The following is a 15608-nucleotide window of genomic DNA, read 5'->3' on the forward strand; positions in this document are numbered from 1 at the left end:
TAAGCAGATCCAGGCAGTACTAGGGAAAATAAAGTATACAATAGCTAAAGCAAGGCGTGATTAGGGTGGACTGTCTGGCTTTAGGAATGTGAAAGGATTTATTTTCACAGTAAGCCATGGGTAGACTGGTTCGGGAATATTTTTTTCTTCAAAGTTCATACTGAGGTTTTAAGTTTCAAAAAGAAACTTTTTTGAACAACTCCATTTAGCACTAACCCAGTCTGCTTTGATCTTCATGTCATCGTTACTTTGAAGGAGCTAAAACATGCTGAAGACACCCAGAAAATACTGTCTGGTTTTGCTAGAAATTGTATTATTCATACAGAAGTTATTCCCAGGAAACCCATGTTTTTGGGGTTTAGGATTTCTTCCCTTGCACTCATGAGTAGATGCTAAAATTGAGAACCTTTGTGTATTTGCAAAATAATGAAGGACATAGTTATTAGTAACTCCTCATGGCTACCCTGATACCACAACCTACAAAACTGAAGTTAATTCAGTATACTTTTAAGGCTTGTGACTAATTTAGGAGAAACTTGACTCATTCTCTTCTTAGAAAACCATACAAATAGCTAAAACAGAAGCAGCGGGAGGAAATTAACTGATCACCTTCTTAAAGATTGATTTTAAAACTGGTTGTCCATACTGATTCCTCACTCATTGTATATGTAATAGGAAAACACGCAGAAAAAAATCAACAGGATTTCTGAACTGAGCTCAGTGAGACTGAACTTAAAAGGTATTTCTATGAAATAAAGACCAAATCAATAGGCACTTTACATTGCCTTTACAATAAAATTATGTGACTGTTTTATTCAGGTTTGCTTATTTTACATTGTAATAACATCCAGGGTAACAGAGACTAAAACCTCCAAATTATCTCTTTTTAGTTAAACATTACAACAAAGTATTTTATACTAGAACATGCTGCCTGTCTAACTCCCATTCCAGACAAATGAATTTAACTTTCTATTCCTTTATTAAGTAAATAAGTATAAACCTCAGGCAGCTTGCTTATGAGAAAGTCTAGATTTATGAATTTGGGGAAAAAAAAAAACAAAAACAACCAACCCCAAACCAAAACCCGCAACCTCAACAAATAAAACCAGAATAAACCTGTATTCCAATATTCCAATTATACATTTATTTCATTGCCTGAAAGGATGCACAAGAAATCAGGCTACTTCTGCATAGCAGGAAAAAATTCTGAAGTCATATTACAGAAAAAAAACGCCTAATGTTATTTAAAAATACAAAACTCTGGGAAAAAAGATACCTCATTCAGGCTTAGTCTATTTCATTACAGACACATGTGATAATTCAAAGCACTAAACTAACAACTTAAAATCTTTGAATCTATGCAGAATCAAATCAAATCAAACGCAGAAGTCAGGTTAAAAAACAGGGTTTGAGCTGTATAGTAGAATTTACATAAGATAATCATATTGTTCTCTTCTACAAAGCTCCACAGCCCTCTGGGCCACATGCTTCAGCTGGGCCAGAACCAGTTGTATGCAGAGGAGGGAGAAAACAGTTGGTTATGCAACCACATCATCTGATATGGAGCAAGCACTTATTTACATTGGAAGGAACCTCTGGAGGACAACTGCTTCAATCCTCTACCCATGGCAATCTTCAAAGCTTCGAAGGCTGCTCAAGGCTGTTCTCAATTAAGTTCAGAGTATCTTCAAGGATGGAGATCCCACAGCCTCTCTGGGCAACTTGTCCCAGCATTTGACCACCCTCATGCTGCAAATCTTTTCCTAATGTCTAACTGAAACATCCCTTGCTGGAACTTTTTCCATTGCCTCTAGCCCTGTCACGCAGCTGCTCCAAGAAGAGTCTGGTTCTGTCTTCTCCATACTCTCCTATTAATTGAAAACAAGATCCTCCCTCTAGTCTTCTCTGAACACTGAGGACACCCAGCTCTTCCAGCTTCTCTTTTTACATTATGTGCTTCTGCCCCCTAATTATCTCGGCAGTCTTCCTCTAGACCTGCTCCAGCATGTTAGCATCTCTCCTATACTGGGAAGCACAAAACTAGACACTGTTTCAGATGCAGTCACGCAAATGCCAAGCTGACAGAAATACTCACTTCTCTCAGCTACTGGCTTCATTCTTGTTAAGTAAAGGCACATTGCTGACTCACATTCAACTTGGCGTCCACCGGGAAAGCGATGTCATTTGCTGCAGTGTCGCTTTCTAGCCATTGGTTCCTAGCCTGTACTACTGCGTAGGGTTATTCTGTATCAATTTTCAGACTCTGTTGAACACCACGAGGTTCTTGTCAACCCATTTTCCAGCCTGTCGAGGTCCCTCAGAAGAGCAGCCCTGCCCTCCAGCACACACAACCTGGTGTCATCAACAAGCTTGCTGATGGTGCATTCCATCGCCTCATCCAGGTAGTTAATGAAGATTATAAATGCAAAACTGCAGTATTTAATCTTACTGAATACTAATTATCATGTCCTGAAAAGGACAGAGGACTTCCCAGTAGTTTAATTTTAACTAATTAACAGGTTGGTAAATAGGACATTACAAAGAACTTGTATTTCAATACACAAGCCACCAAATAAAGCCTCTTCAGTATTTTTTTTTTAATGGGCAGTTTGCGCTTGGTGACTCACTGAAATAGCTCCAATGAAAGATTTCTCTCCAACACATCCTTCTAAATATGGAGAACTAAATACATAAAGTATCTGTGTCAGTGACTCTCAAGAAGTCAGGGAAAAGGGCCTAAATTAAGAGCCATTGTATATTTGTACTGCAATAAGCTACAGAGCTGTTAGTAATGTCTCAATACTGCAGGCTGTGTACCTCCGTATACAAGCTTTCAGAGAACGCAAGTAACTGGAGTTCTTTCATAAAGAAAAAATGCTTTATCTTAGAATTGTATATAAGTCACAATGCTGCATAGGCCTAGATTATTTGGCATTACAATTTTGTAGTAGAACTATTTCTACAGAATAAACATGTCGGATCATTGCTGAAGAACCACGTTCTGCTATCCTGAAGTCTGCTATATCGGTGTGTCTCAAGATCTGAGCTTTAAAACATCAAAATCCTCACCTTACGGGTACAGAGATAACTTCAACTATTTAGCAAATGTGAATGAAACTGCATCAGTCAATAAGTTCTTTAAAATGTTAAAACATAACCAGCATTATTAGCACAGTGGGAACTTTGGCCTTCATAATTTAGTAGCTACACGCTTTTGCAGTTTCTCCAAGACACTGATGAAATTCACCATTTTGATAGACTAACAAGAAATTTTCTGGGCTCTACTCTGCCAGGACTTTTCTACATATCTATCTGTAGTCTTTGAACATAATAGAGAGTTAACTGAAGATTAATACATTTGCTTGTCCCCCAGCTGCTTAGAGATCTAGAACACAGCAGAGCCACCTGGATTTAAAAAAAAAAACAAACTAAAAAAGTAACAATCCTGCAAGTAATTTACACAGGCAAGGTAATAAGAAAAAGAATATTTCAGAGGAAAATTCTATTGCAACAGCATTTACAGGTTGCTACTGCTGAAAATTAGTCCTGATGTGCATCCAGCGTTGCATATATTATTTTTATATCTTACACACATAGTAGCTAATAAAAATACAAATAAAAATACACAACTGCATACCACAGCAGTATAGTAACAATCAAACCCTTAGTACAGAGAAGAGTTCATGAGCAAATTACAACAGCCCTAAAATTCCTGTTCTTAAGTCCATGATAAATTTTAATAGAACCAGTATTTAATATAACGGTAGTGCAAAAACATAGACAAGTATATATCATGATCTTTTCTCACAATTTTTCAGGTATTTCTCCAAAGGCTGGTTCATAATAGGAAATACTTCAATTATCATTATCATCATTATCAGTGCTTCATCTGTGCATCCTAAAAAATACACTCTTGCTTTTTAATACAGTTAAGATTTTGAGATTCTACACAACAGCTTTGATATAAATATACCATTTTTAACTTTGCCTTCAAAATTCCTATTAGAAATCCATTTGAAATAAAAGGGGGGGGGGGGGATTGCTACCCCAATTAACATCTGTGAAAGCTCCTTGAAGAGGAAATCTTAAGTGGACCGTAAACACAGCTCAAACTAATAAATATAACAAATACAATTTTCTCCACTAAGTTATTTCATTTGTAGTAATTTACAATCAGGACCAAAAACAGCTGCATGCAAACAGGACATGATGTTCCTACAGTCACTTAAAGTACCTGCTATAAGAACAAGCAGGGCCTGTTTTTAAAGCAGAATTACATTTATAAACTAGAAAAATCTAATTCTTTTCTATGCTAAATTCCAAGAAGAGTGATCATCAGGTGAAGTACTTGGGGCAGAGAATCAGTTTCCAACTTATGTTTACATTTAAATGCAACTGAATACATAGTATATAAAACAGTCAAGAAATATGCCATTAGTATATACATAATTAGCATTATGTATGTTAACTTTGTGTATTTTCCCAGAAATAGCTTTGAAACCTCCAAAGCTGTATCTTTCCTCAAGTCACCTTTCATTAAAAATTAAAAAGGGGGGGGAGGAGGAGAGATCACCAACACTCCTACAGCACATTTTTCAAAAGTCAGTATTTTAACTGCTGAAGACAATTACTGCAGAATTAAACTGCATAAGAATTTTCACAATTGGCCACAATCATCCTTTTACCACTTTTCAAAAAAATTATCTCACAGGTTACCCCTAGCTGTCATCATCTATTGGAGTCTAAGTCAAACCAAGTCAAAACAAAATTACGTTTTCCTCTCTATAACCTCTAATTCTATGTGAATTACAGTTAAATCTTAATTCAGGTTGGTATTCACATAAAAACTTGTCCACTTGACTTAATTTTCCCTTAGTTTACCTTACTTCCTGCTAGTGCTTTGCTTCACAGCCTATGTAAGACTCTGTGTCTCTTTATGTTTTCATCTGCCAAGAACCGTTTAGAATTTTTACTTGCACAGAAGTGCCAAATCATTGACGGTGGTCAAAAAAAAAAAATCCCAACACCACAGCGTGTCTAAAAACGTGTCACCCATCCAATTAACTTCATGAGACAGAAGCATCAGGTAAATATAGCACAGCGTACCAGCCATTATCACAGCAGATGATGCTGAATCCCGACTCCATAAAAATGCACTGCAAGAGCAGATCAAAGCTAAAAGCCATTCATGTTGTCAAAAGAAACAAACCTTTGCTTCAAGAGGTACAAGACAACAATGAAACAATAATCAGAAAAATAAGGGGGAAAGGATAGAAAGAAGAAAAGCAAGGAAAATAAAAGCAAATATTCAGAAGCTAGAACACCATATAAATAAGTACAGAGGAAACACCAACACAACACTAAGATAGAACAGCTACTACAAGATACGGCAGAGACACTGTATAGAAGACAAATAACACAAACCTCAATAGTAGTAGCCATCATGGTTCAAGGATATAAACAAACCTCTTATCGATAAGTTATACTTTTGATAACTTGCATAAATGGAAAAGGATTTAAATGCATCAGATTTAAAGATACTACATGAAGAAGAAAAAAATCTGCCTCCATGAAATGTATTTTAGTACCTTAAGTTAATCCAGAATTTGAAAACAAGCAATGGACCTTTTCTTTAATAAACATTTATTGTCTTCCTACCTCTGATAACAACTCCTGAAAAAAAACCCCACACTTAAATATAAGAACTTACGCCATGTTACAGAAAAATGGCCCAAACTTACAAACATTTCTTAAAGTTTTATGTAGGAGGTATACAAGTGGTGCTTTACTTTCTTGCTTAACAGAGAGAATAACCTACAACCAATTGGTCTTGATATCAAAACAAACTTTAGGTTCTTTTGGTTTTCAAAGCCCATTGTCCACTTACTAGAAGTCAAGGTTCTTAAACCGACTTGAATTGTATACAGTCTTGCAGATGGCCCAGAAACCGATCATTCCTCACCTTTTCCTCTAAACTGTGCTTTGTTTCAGAATGCTAAAGTGAGAGAGGGTTATGCCTATGCCTTATAGACTGTCAACTGTAAATGTAAATGGAATAGTTCAGAGCATTCCAGCAAACTCAAAATACCACAGTGACTTGGAAATGCCTAGACTGTATTTTTGACCACAGCCTTTATTATAAAGCAAGGGCTAAGTGGTTCACAGCAGTTTAAAAATACTCCTTTAAAATGAATATACACCATTTGGCTACCACATGACAGTCCTTATTCCATGGAACTTGGTGACTGCAGTATTTCCAAAAGTCTTTTTGGTTTATTTACTTGCATGCTTCTGGGGTGCTATTTTCACAATAAAAGTGTATGTCAAAATTGAATACTTTTGTTGTTGTTGTTGTTATTTTTGTTGGAGAGAAAAGGAAAACCTGAATGCAGCAAAGAGATATAGAGAAGTAGCAGCCAATAACTAAGTTTCTACTTCCTGGAATGCTATATAGCATGGCAGACTATACCACAGGAGTTAGAATCATAGAATCATTTAGGTTGGAAAAGACCTGTAAGATCATTGAGTCCAACTGTAAACCTAACACTGCCAGGTCCACCACTAAACCATGTCCCTAAGCACCACATCTCCATGTCTTTTAAATACCTCCAGGGATGGTGACTCAACCACTTCCCTGGGCAGCCTGTTCCAATCCTCGACAATCCTTTCGGTAAGAAATTTTTCCTAATATCCAATCTAAACCTCTCCTGCCGCAACTTGAGGCCGTTTCCTCTTGTCCTATTGCTTGTTACTTGGGAGAAGAGACTGACACCCACCTCGCTACAACCTCCTTTCAGGCAGTTGTAGAGAGCAATAAGGTCTCCCCTCAGCCTCCTTTTCTCCAGACAAAACAACCCCAGTTCCCTCAGCCGCTCCTCACAGGACTTGTGCTCTAGACCCTTCACCAGCTTCCTTGCCCTTCTTAGGACACGCTCCAGCACCTCAATGTCTTTCTTGTAGTGAGGGGCCCAAAACCAAACACGGTATTCAAGGTGCGGCCTCGCCAGTGCCGAGTACAGGGGGACGATCACTTCCCTAGTCCTGCTGGCCACACTATTCCTGATACAAGCCAGGATGCTATTGGCCTTCTTGGCCAGGCCACCTGGGCACACTGCCGGCTCATATTCAGCCAGCTGTTGACCAACACCCCCAGGTCCTTTTCCCCCAGGCAGCTTTCCAGCCACTCTTCCCCATGCCTGTAGCATTCCATGGAGTTATTGTGACCCAAGTGCAGGACCCGGCACTTACCCTTGTTGAACCTCATACAATTGGCCTTGACTCATCAATCCAGCCTGTCCAGATCCCTCTGTAGAGCCCTTCTACCCTCAAGCAGATCAACACTCCCGCCCAACTTGGTGTCATCTGCAAATGTACTGAGGGTGCACTCGATCCCCTCGTCCAGATCATTGATGAAGATATTAAACAGAACTGGCCCCAACACTGAGCCCTGGGGAACACCACTTGTGATCGGCCGCCAACTGGATTTAACTCCATTCACCACAACTCTCTCGGCCCGGCCATCCAGCCAGTTTTTTACCCAGCAAAGAGTATGCCCGTCCAAGCCATGAGCAGCCAGTTTCTCCAGGAGAATGCTATGGGAAACAGTGTCAAAGGCTTTACTAAAGTCTAGGCAGACAACATCCACAGCCTTTCCCTCATCCGCTAAGCGGGTCACCTTGTCAACTGGTCTTACTATTAAAGACTGAGGCAAAGAAGGCGTTAAGTACCTCAGCCTTTTCCTCAGCCTTTGTCACTATGTTTCCACCTGCATCCAATAAAGGATGGAGATTCTCCTTAGCCCTCCTTTTGTTGCTAATGTATTTATAGAAACATTTTTTATTGTCTTTTATGGCAGTAGCCAGATTAAGTTCTAGTTGGGCTTTGGCCCTTCTAATTTTCTCCCTGCATAACCTCACAACATCCTTGTAGTCCTCCTGAGTTGCCTGCCCCTTCTTCCAAAGGTCATAAACTCTCCTTTTTTTCCCCTGAGTCCCAGCCAAAGCTCTCTGTTCAGCCAGCCCAGTCTTCTTCCCCGCTGGCTGGTCTTTCAGCACATGGGGATGGCCTGCTCCTGTGCCTTTAAGATTTCCTTCTTGAAGAATGTCCAGCCTTCCTGGACTCCTTTGTCCTTCAGGACTGCCTCCCAAGGGACTCTGTCAACCAGTCTCCTAAACAGGCCAGAGTCTGCCCGCCAGAAGTCCAAGGTAGCAGTTCCACTAACCCCCTCCTTACTTCTCCAAGAATCAAAAACTCTATAATTTCGTGATCACTATGCCCAAGACAGCTGCCAGTCGTCCCATCACCCACAAGTCCTTCTCTGTTCATGAACAATAGGTCCAGCGGGGCGCCTTCCCTAGTTGGCTCACTCAGCAGCTGCGTCAGGAAGTTATCTTCCACACACTCCAGGAACCTCCTAGACTGTTTCTTTTCCGCTGTATTGTATTTCCAGCAGACACCTGGTAAGTTGAAGCCCCCAACAAGAACAAGGGCTAGCAATTGTGAGACTTCTCCCAGCTGCTTACAGAATATTTCGTCTGCCTCTTCATCCTGCTTGGGTGGTCTATAACAGACTCCCACCATGATATCTGCCTTGTTGGCCTTCCCCCTGATTCTTAGCCATAAACGCTCAAGCCTATCGTCACCATCATTAACCTCTAGACAATCAAAACACTCCCTAACATACAGGGCTACCCCACCACCTCTCCTTCCTTGCCTATCCCTTCTGAAGAATTTAAAGCTATCCATTGCAGCACTCCAGTTGTGCGAGTCATCCCACCATGTTTCCGTGATGGCAACTATATCATAGTTTTCCTGCTGCACAATGGCTTCCAGCTCCCCCTGTTTGTTGCCTATGCTGCGTGCATTGGCGTAGTGCACTTCAGTTGGGCTACTGATCCCGCCACCTTTTTGGGGGGAGAAGCCCTAACTCCTACATGACCATTCTCAGGCACTTCCGTGGTTTCTAACACATCAATAATCCTCGTGTCTTTGCTGCCGCATGCATCTCCATCCCCTACCTACACTGAGATGGCAGACCGAAGGCCTCGCTAGCACACCGTCCCTCAAACACTGGCGTGCTGCCCCCAGGTCTATCTCTAGTGAGCCCGGTTTTATCCCTTTCCCCCTTCAAATCTAGTTTAAAGCTCTTTGAATGAACCCTGCTAACTGCTGTGCAAAGATCCTTTACCCCCTTTGAGACAGGTGTACCCCATCTGTTGCCAGCAGGCCTGGTGTCGTGTAAACAGACCCATGATCAAAAAACTCAAAATTCTGCTGGTTACACCAGGCTCGGCACCAGGTATTGACCTGCTGGTTCTTCCTCTTTCTCCCCTCATCATTCCCTGCAACTGGAAGGATAGAGGAGGAGACTTGTGCTCCTGATCCCTTAACCAGTCGTCCCAAGGCCCTAAAGTCTCTCTTGATTGCCCTCAGACTTCTTGTTGCAACTTCATCACTGCCTACCTGAAAAATCAATAATGGATAATAATCTGAGGGCCGTACCAGGGTAGGAAGCTTTCTCTTCACATCTTTAACCCGGGCCCCAGGGAGGCAGCAGACCTCCCTAAGAAGTGGGTCCAGTCTGCATATTGGGTCTTCTGTTCCCTTCAGAAGGGAGTCTCCTATGACACTGACCATCTTTTTTTCTGTATGGGAGCAGTTTTGACGCAAGGCGTAGGGCGACTTAACTTCGGCGACACCTCCGAGCTAGATGAACCATCCTCATTATTGTTTGGTTCCACTTGCAGAGCCTCATACCTATTATATAAGGGCACCTGGGAAGGTGGGGTAGTCACAGAGGAGACACACCTGCTGCACCGGGCAGGAACTTGTCACCATTGCCGCCGATCCCTTAAGTCACTGTGTTCAGCCAGGCGGAGAGAGGATAGGGAATCCTCCACATCATGTGTACTGCAAGTTCTTCAGGTATGTCAAAACGGTAAGCACAAGCCACTGGGAAACTCACTTAAGCAGGGAAAATCCCCAAGATATTTAATAAAATTTTCTCCAACACAGAAGCCTGCACATAAGAACTATTTTATACGTCATTAATAATATACCGCCTGAGTTGTCATGATGTAATATTTAAACTACACTAACTCATTGTCAAAGAATAATGTTACTGTACTGCAGGCTGTGTGCAAACATTGATTCCTAGATGCAAGTTTACGCACCAACATAAAACTTACTTCTAGAGATTTCATTCTGGCCCCTCGTGTTCCTGGTCAGTACAGAACTGAACAAGAAAAGTTACAAGAGGAACTCTACAGACAACACTGTCACGCAGCTGCTCCGTAAAGCCAGGAAGGATTCCAGGCATTCAGCAGAGAGGCTCTTCTATTTCCCTGCAGTAATCCATTTACAACCTGTTACCATATTTTTACTGCAATTATCCTTCAACAGTCAGAGTTCAGAATTTATGTGCTTTAAAATAGAAATCAAAGCAAAACCACTAAATGAAAATATCTCTTAAGCAACTCCAACAAAAGCCCTTAAAGAAAATTCAAGGATACTAGCAGTACTACAAATGAGCTTTAGGTCAAAAGAAGTGTTCGTCTTATCTAAAAACATGGTGATTCTCTTGTTTGGAAAACAGGAGAGTTAAGGACAAACATAAACGTGAATTTGAAATGTTAATCTATATGAGATGTTTGCAACTTCTGAAAATTACTTTCAATTACTAAAAACAAGAATACAGGAAGAGGATCGGAGAAATAACAAGGACTCCCTCAGACCACCTGTGCACACCAATAAGAGAAAACCCTGGCTGATTTTACACAGACACTCATTTTATTTCTTTTTATTTTCATAGTATAATTTAAGGTATGTGAGACTAAAAACAAAGAGGCAGAAAGTAAGGACTGTACTGTTAACAAAGAATGGAGGGTAAAGGAAATTCAGAAAACATTTAAAAAAGGGCAACAAAGCAACTGACTAGTATCTCTTTCTCCAAAGTGATTTTTGGACTAATAAACTGAAGATATTCCACTATTGCTACACTTATTTGTATAGCACTCCACCTCGAGTATTTCTTGAGATGAGACAGATAAATAGATACACACATACATATAAAAACATAAATTAAGACAGTCTGGAATGCAAAACATACTATTTCACTGATACTAGAGAAAACAATCTAATATTCCTCAGAAAGAAAAATCACAGAATCACAGAATGGTTTGGGTTGGAAGGGACCTTTAAAGATCATCTAGTCGAACCCTCCTACCATGGGCAGGGACAGCTTTCAGTGGATCAGGTTGCTCAAAGCCCTGTCCAACCTGACCTTGAACACTTCTAATCATGGGGTATCCACAACTTCCCTGGGTGACCCGTTCCAGTGTCTCACCACCCTCATCATAAAAAATTTCTTCCTTATTTCCAATCCAAATCTACCCTCTTTCAGTTTAAAACTGTTGCTCCTTGTCCTGTCACTACAGGCTCTGGTAAAAAGTCTCCCTCTGCCTGTCTTGTAAGCTCCCTTTACATATTGAAAGGCTGCAACAAGGTCTCCCCAGAGCCTTCACTGCTCCAGCCTGATCAACCCCAACTCTCTCTGCCTTTCTTCATAGGAGAGGTGTTCCAGCCCTCTGACCATTTTTGTGGCCCTCCTCTGGACCAGCTCCAACAGGTCCATGTCTTTCTTATGCTGGGGACCCAAGAGCTGGACACAGTACTCCAGGTGGGGTCTCACGAGAGAGCAGAGCAGAGGGGGAGAATCGCCTCCCCCAACCTGCTGGCCACCCTTCTTTTGATGCAGCCCAGGATACAGTTGGCTTTCTGGGCTGCGAGCACACGTTGCCAGCTCATGTCCAATTTTTTGTCCACCACTATCCTCAAGTCCTTCTCCGCAGGACTGCTCTCAATCCATTCATCCCCCAGTCTGTACTGATATTGAGGATTGCCCCGGCCCAGCTGGAGGACCTTGTGCTTGGCCTTCCACCATGGCAAACAAAGACTATTTTTACTGTTTCCACTTTAAATCTGGAAGACATTTAGTGGTTCTGAAGAAAACTAGCAGTTTTTAAAAATTTGGTAGACTTCTCCGGCTTGAACTTGTAATGTAATGTAATCTTGCATGAAATATCCTTTGACCCTAAAATTTACACGTGTGATTTAAATAATGCTCCATGGAAAAGTATGTGGTATGTATTTTGGGAGGAGAGAGGGAAAGCAATAAAAGTCTTGCCTGATGATGATGATGGTGTTGAAAACACAACTTTCCCTGTCATTTGGAACATCCCAGAATTTCCATGGGGCTGCTCTTCAAGCAAAACAGATCTCTCTTTGCTATGTATCATTATCAATTATGCAAATACAGTAGTGTGATTAGAAACGTAACTGGTTCAGCACATGTATTTGTAACCTCCAGCTTCTCAATTTTCTTTCTTACTTGTATAAGTCACCTTAGCAAAGGCATCAAAACTTCAATAGTGACAACTGCAGAGAGCAACTTCAAATTTTCAGATTCCAAGGTGAAGTTAATTAACTAGTCAGGTAACGGCAACTACATGACATCTAAACAGCAAAGCTAAAACAAAAAAATCCAAACAAACAAACAAAAAACCTCCAAACCACACATATACAAAACAACAACAAAAAAACTAAAAAAACAAACAAAAAAAACCCTAAAAAACCGCCAAAAACCCCCACCCCACTAAAAAAATTACCACAAACCCTGCTAGCCAAACTAGTTAACAATTAATAAACAAAGCTCTACTACTGAAATAAAAAGCAATGTAGCGCTAATCAATCACAGCAGAGGTGTCACAGACCAGTGGGTGAGAAACTGCTCAGGACAGATAAAATCAGCCATAGTGTTAACAAGGTCTTATATAGTGAACAAAGACATAATGACATTTTCTAAAACCATTTTTTGATAGTTGGTTCCATTGAACAAAAGCTGACAGCTGTAGAAGGCATTCCCTTTTAAATTTATGTGTTTACTTCCCTTTAATTTTCTGGAGTGTGTATGCCTGATAGGAACATATAACAAACAGATACCTGTAAACTTACATACAATATATAACCATGTCTAGGAAACTCAATTTTTTTAATAAGCCTAATCATGTACTTACATATGTACATACCTAGTCCTATCTAGATGTGTATGGCACAAGTGAAAATTAGGACTGCAAAAAACTTACCTGCTTAATTTTTGTCTTTTGGCTACTGATACTATTATTACTATAATAGTGCCACTGTTGTTCTTTTTTGGTTTTAGAGTTTTTTGATTAATTTTCATTCATAATATTCTGCTGATGCATATATATATATATATATGAAGACAGGGCACCACTAACATTGTTTGGCTTTTTAGTAGATTTCTAGTAATATTTTTATTCAGGAATAATATATTGTATTACTAAAATATTTTATTCTTTTGTTTAAGGACTAAACTAAAATTTGTTAAAGCAGGAATTGCTTGAGTACAGGACCACAGAAAGTCTTGGAATTAAAGTTTCCAGAAGCCTCTTCTGTAATTTGGTCTCTTATTTGTAAGGACAGCCATTTACTCTTTCCATGTCGGGGGGGGGGGGGGGGAAGTTGCTATAAATTCTACCACTTCAATTCTGTGTAGACATCTCAACTAAATAAGCCACATGTTCTTAGAATCTGAAAAATGCTGTTGCTTTCCATATGACTAAAGCCTTTTTTTTTTCCCCCCAAGGAAGAAGAGTATTTTTCCCCCATACCCAAGAGATTAAAGAGAAATTAATCCACCATGCTTCATATTGAAAATCAAAGAGATGAAAGTAAGGATAAAACACCCATATGTGTAAGGAAGACAGTCTCTTCTCATTGCTAACCTCTACAGCTGATAATTCTCTCAAAGGTGGTCTCTCTCTTTAGGGAGAGTACTTAAATTACAGTACACCTACTGATGTTACGTCTACAACTAAAACTCCATTTCTGGAACTGGTAAGCACAGAAATGCACTCAAAGAAGAAAGCACAATCAACGACAGTAATGATGGAGGGGTCCGTGCAAACAATTTAAATTGTAGTATTAGTGCCTTACTCTGCAGAGCATGTTTTTGTGACTCTGCATTTCCTCTGCATACTATTTGAACTGTAAATAAAAGACAGACAGAGCAGTCATTAATTATCAAGGTGGTTCTTCATTTTTGAAAGTCGCCCAATTTCCAGTACGTGTTTAGACACGCCTGGGAGAGTGATACTGCTACTTGCATAAAACTGTTACAGTATCAAGACTCATATTTTTCTCTGAGAAAAAAAAAAATTAAAACACGAGAGAGTGAGCGTTCAATCTCATTCAAGAAAGACTGTTTAGAACGGCGTTACTCAGCCTGGAAGCAAGGTTACGCTGCCACAGCTCACCCAGCAGCAAATGCTCCCACTCTGGCCGCTCACACTTTTTCCCGCTTGCCTTCAAGGCAGGATTTCCAGGCTACGAACAAGGCGGGCATGAGCTCAATAGCGGGAGCTAGCTGAAGCCAGGCCATCGGGCAACTCCAAACTTTCCGACAGTCCCGGCCGAGGGAGCCCCGCCGCCGCTGCTGCCGCCGAGCCCCCTACATGAACAGTTTCCGGGGGAGACCCCCCCGCCCCCCGCCACCGCGGGGCGCGGCGCCTGGCGAGAGCCTGGGCCGGAGGCGGCCTCTCTTCCCCCCATAAACAACCCAGCCCGGCAGCCCGCCGCCTCCCGCCATTACGCTTCCCCACAGCCCCCTGCCCACCGGGGCCCGCGCTGCCGGGGGCCGTCCCCACACCGGCAGCGCCGCCGCGCCTCGGAACGGCCAGCCTTGATAACCTGCGGCTTGTTTACCTCCGCACGCCGGCGCTACCCTCTGCTCTCACCTCCTCCGCTCCGCTCCCCGCGCCTGCCGACGGCGCCGAGGAGCTGAGGCGCCCCCGGAGCCGCCTCCCGGCCCGCCCCACCCGCTATGCGAGGGGCTGCCGACGCCCAGATGTACAAAGTCTCCCGGCTGCGCCCGCGGCCGGACCCGCCTCGCCCTCTCGCAGCCCCGCGGACCCCGCCCGAGCCTCCTCAGGCGGCGCCGGGATCGCCGCCAGCACCGCGGGGCACTCACCGGCTCCTCACAGGGGCTCTCCCCGGCCCTTCCCGGCGCCTCCGCGCCCGCCACCCAGCGCCTCCATTTGCTCAGCGGCCGCTCCTCTCTCCCTCTCCCCGGCTCCGCTCCGGATACGGCGCCCTCTGGAGTGCCCGTTCCACCGGGGCTCCGGCCCGCGGGCAGCCGGGGCCGTCACTCGGCAGCTGAAGCGGTGAGGAGTGCCCGCCCGGCGGCGAGGCTCCCTCCGCGCAGGCAGGGCGTTGCGGATGCCGCCGTCTCGCTGCCCCTTTGTTCGGCGGCGGCTCCTGGCGGTGCTGACAGCTGCCGGCGGCACTCCCCGGGCCCGGGCGCCCGCTTCACCTCAGCACCTTCCTGCAGCACCTTCGTGCGCCCAGCCCGCAGCCCGGTCTCTCTCCCTCTCTCCGCCCGCGGTCAACAACCGGCGGCGGCAGCAGCAGCAGCAGTTCAGGCCGCCGACCCGGAAACTCATCGGCAGCCGAGGCCCGCGGGGCTCCGACGGGAAGCGGATCCGCCGAGCCGGGGGAGGGAGCGGGGCGGGGACGGGGCGGAGCAGGAC

General features: G+C 43.0%; 1 protein-coding gene across 3 annotated transcripts in view; it reads right to left on the reverse strand.

Moving 5' to 3' along the window:
- The window catches only part of ANKIB1 (ankyrin repeat and IBR domain containing 1), a 102545-nt gene extending 87138 nt beyond the window's left edge, over window positions 1–15407 (reverse strand). For all 3 annotated transcript variants that reach the window (XM_050891552.1, XM_050891553.1, XM_050891551.1), the window contains exon 1: window positions 15050–15407. The gene's annotated coding sequence lies outside the window, so the exon portion shown is untranslated. The remainder of the gene's footprint in view (window positions 1–15049) is intronic.
- Between the last annotated feature and the right edge of the window lie 201 nt (window positions 15408–15608).

This window comes from Gymnogyps californianus, chromosome 2, assembly GCF_018139145.2.
Source record: "Gymnogyps californianus isolate 813 chromosome 2, ASM1813914v2, whole genome shotgun sequence".
Lineage (NCBI taxonomy): Eukaryota > Metazoa > Chordata > Aves > Accipitriformes > Cathartidae > Gymnogyps > Gymnogyps californianus.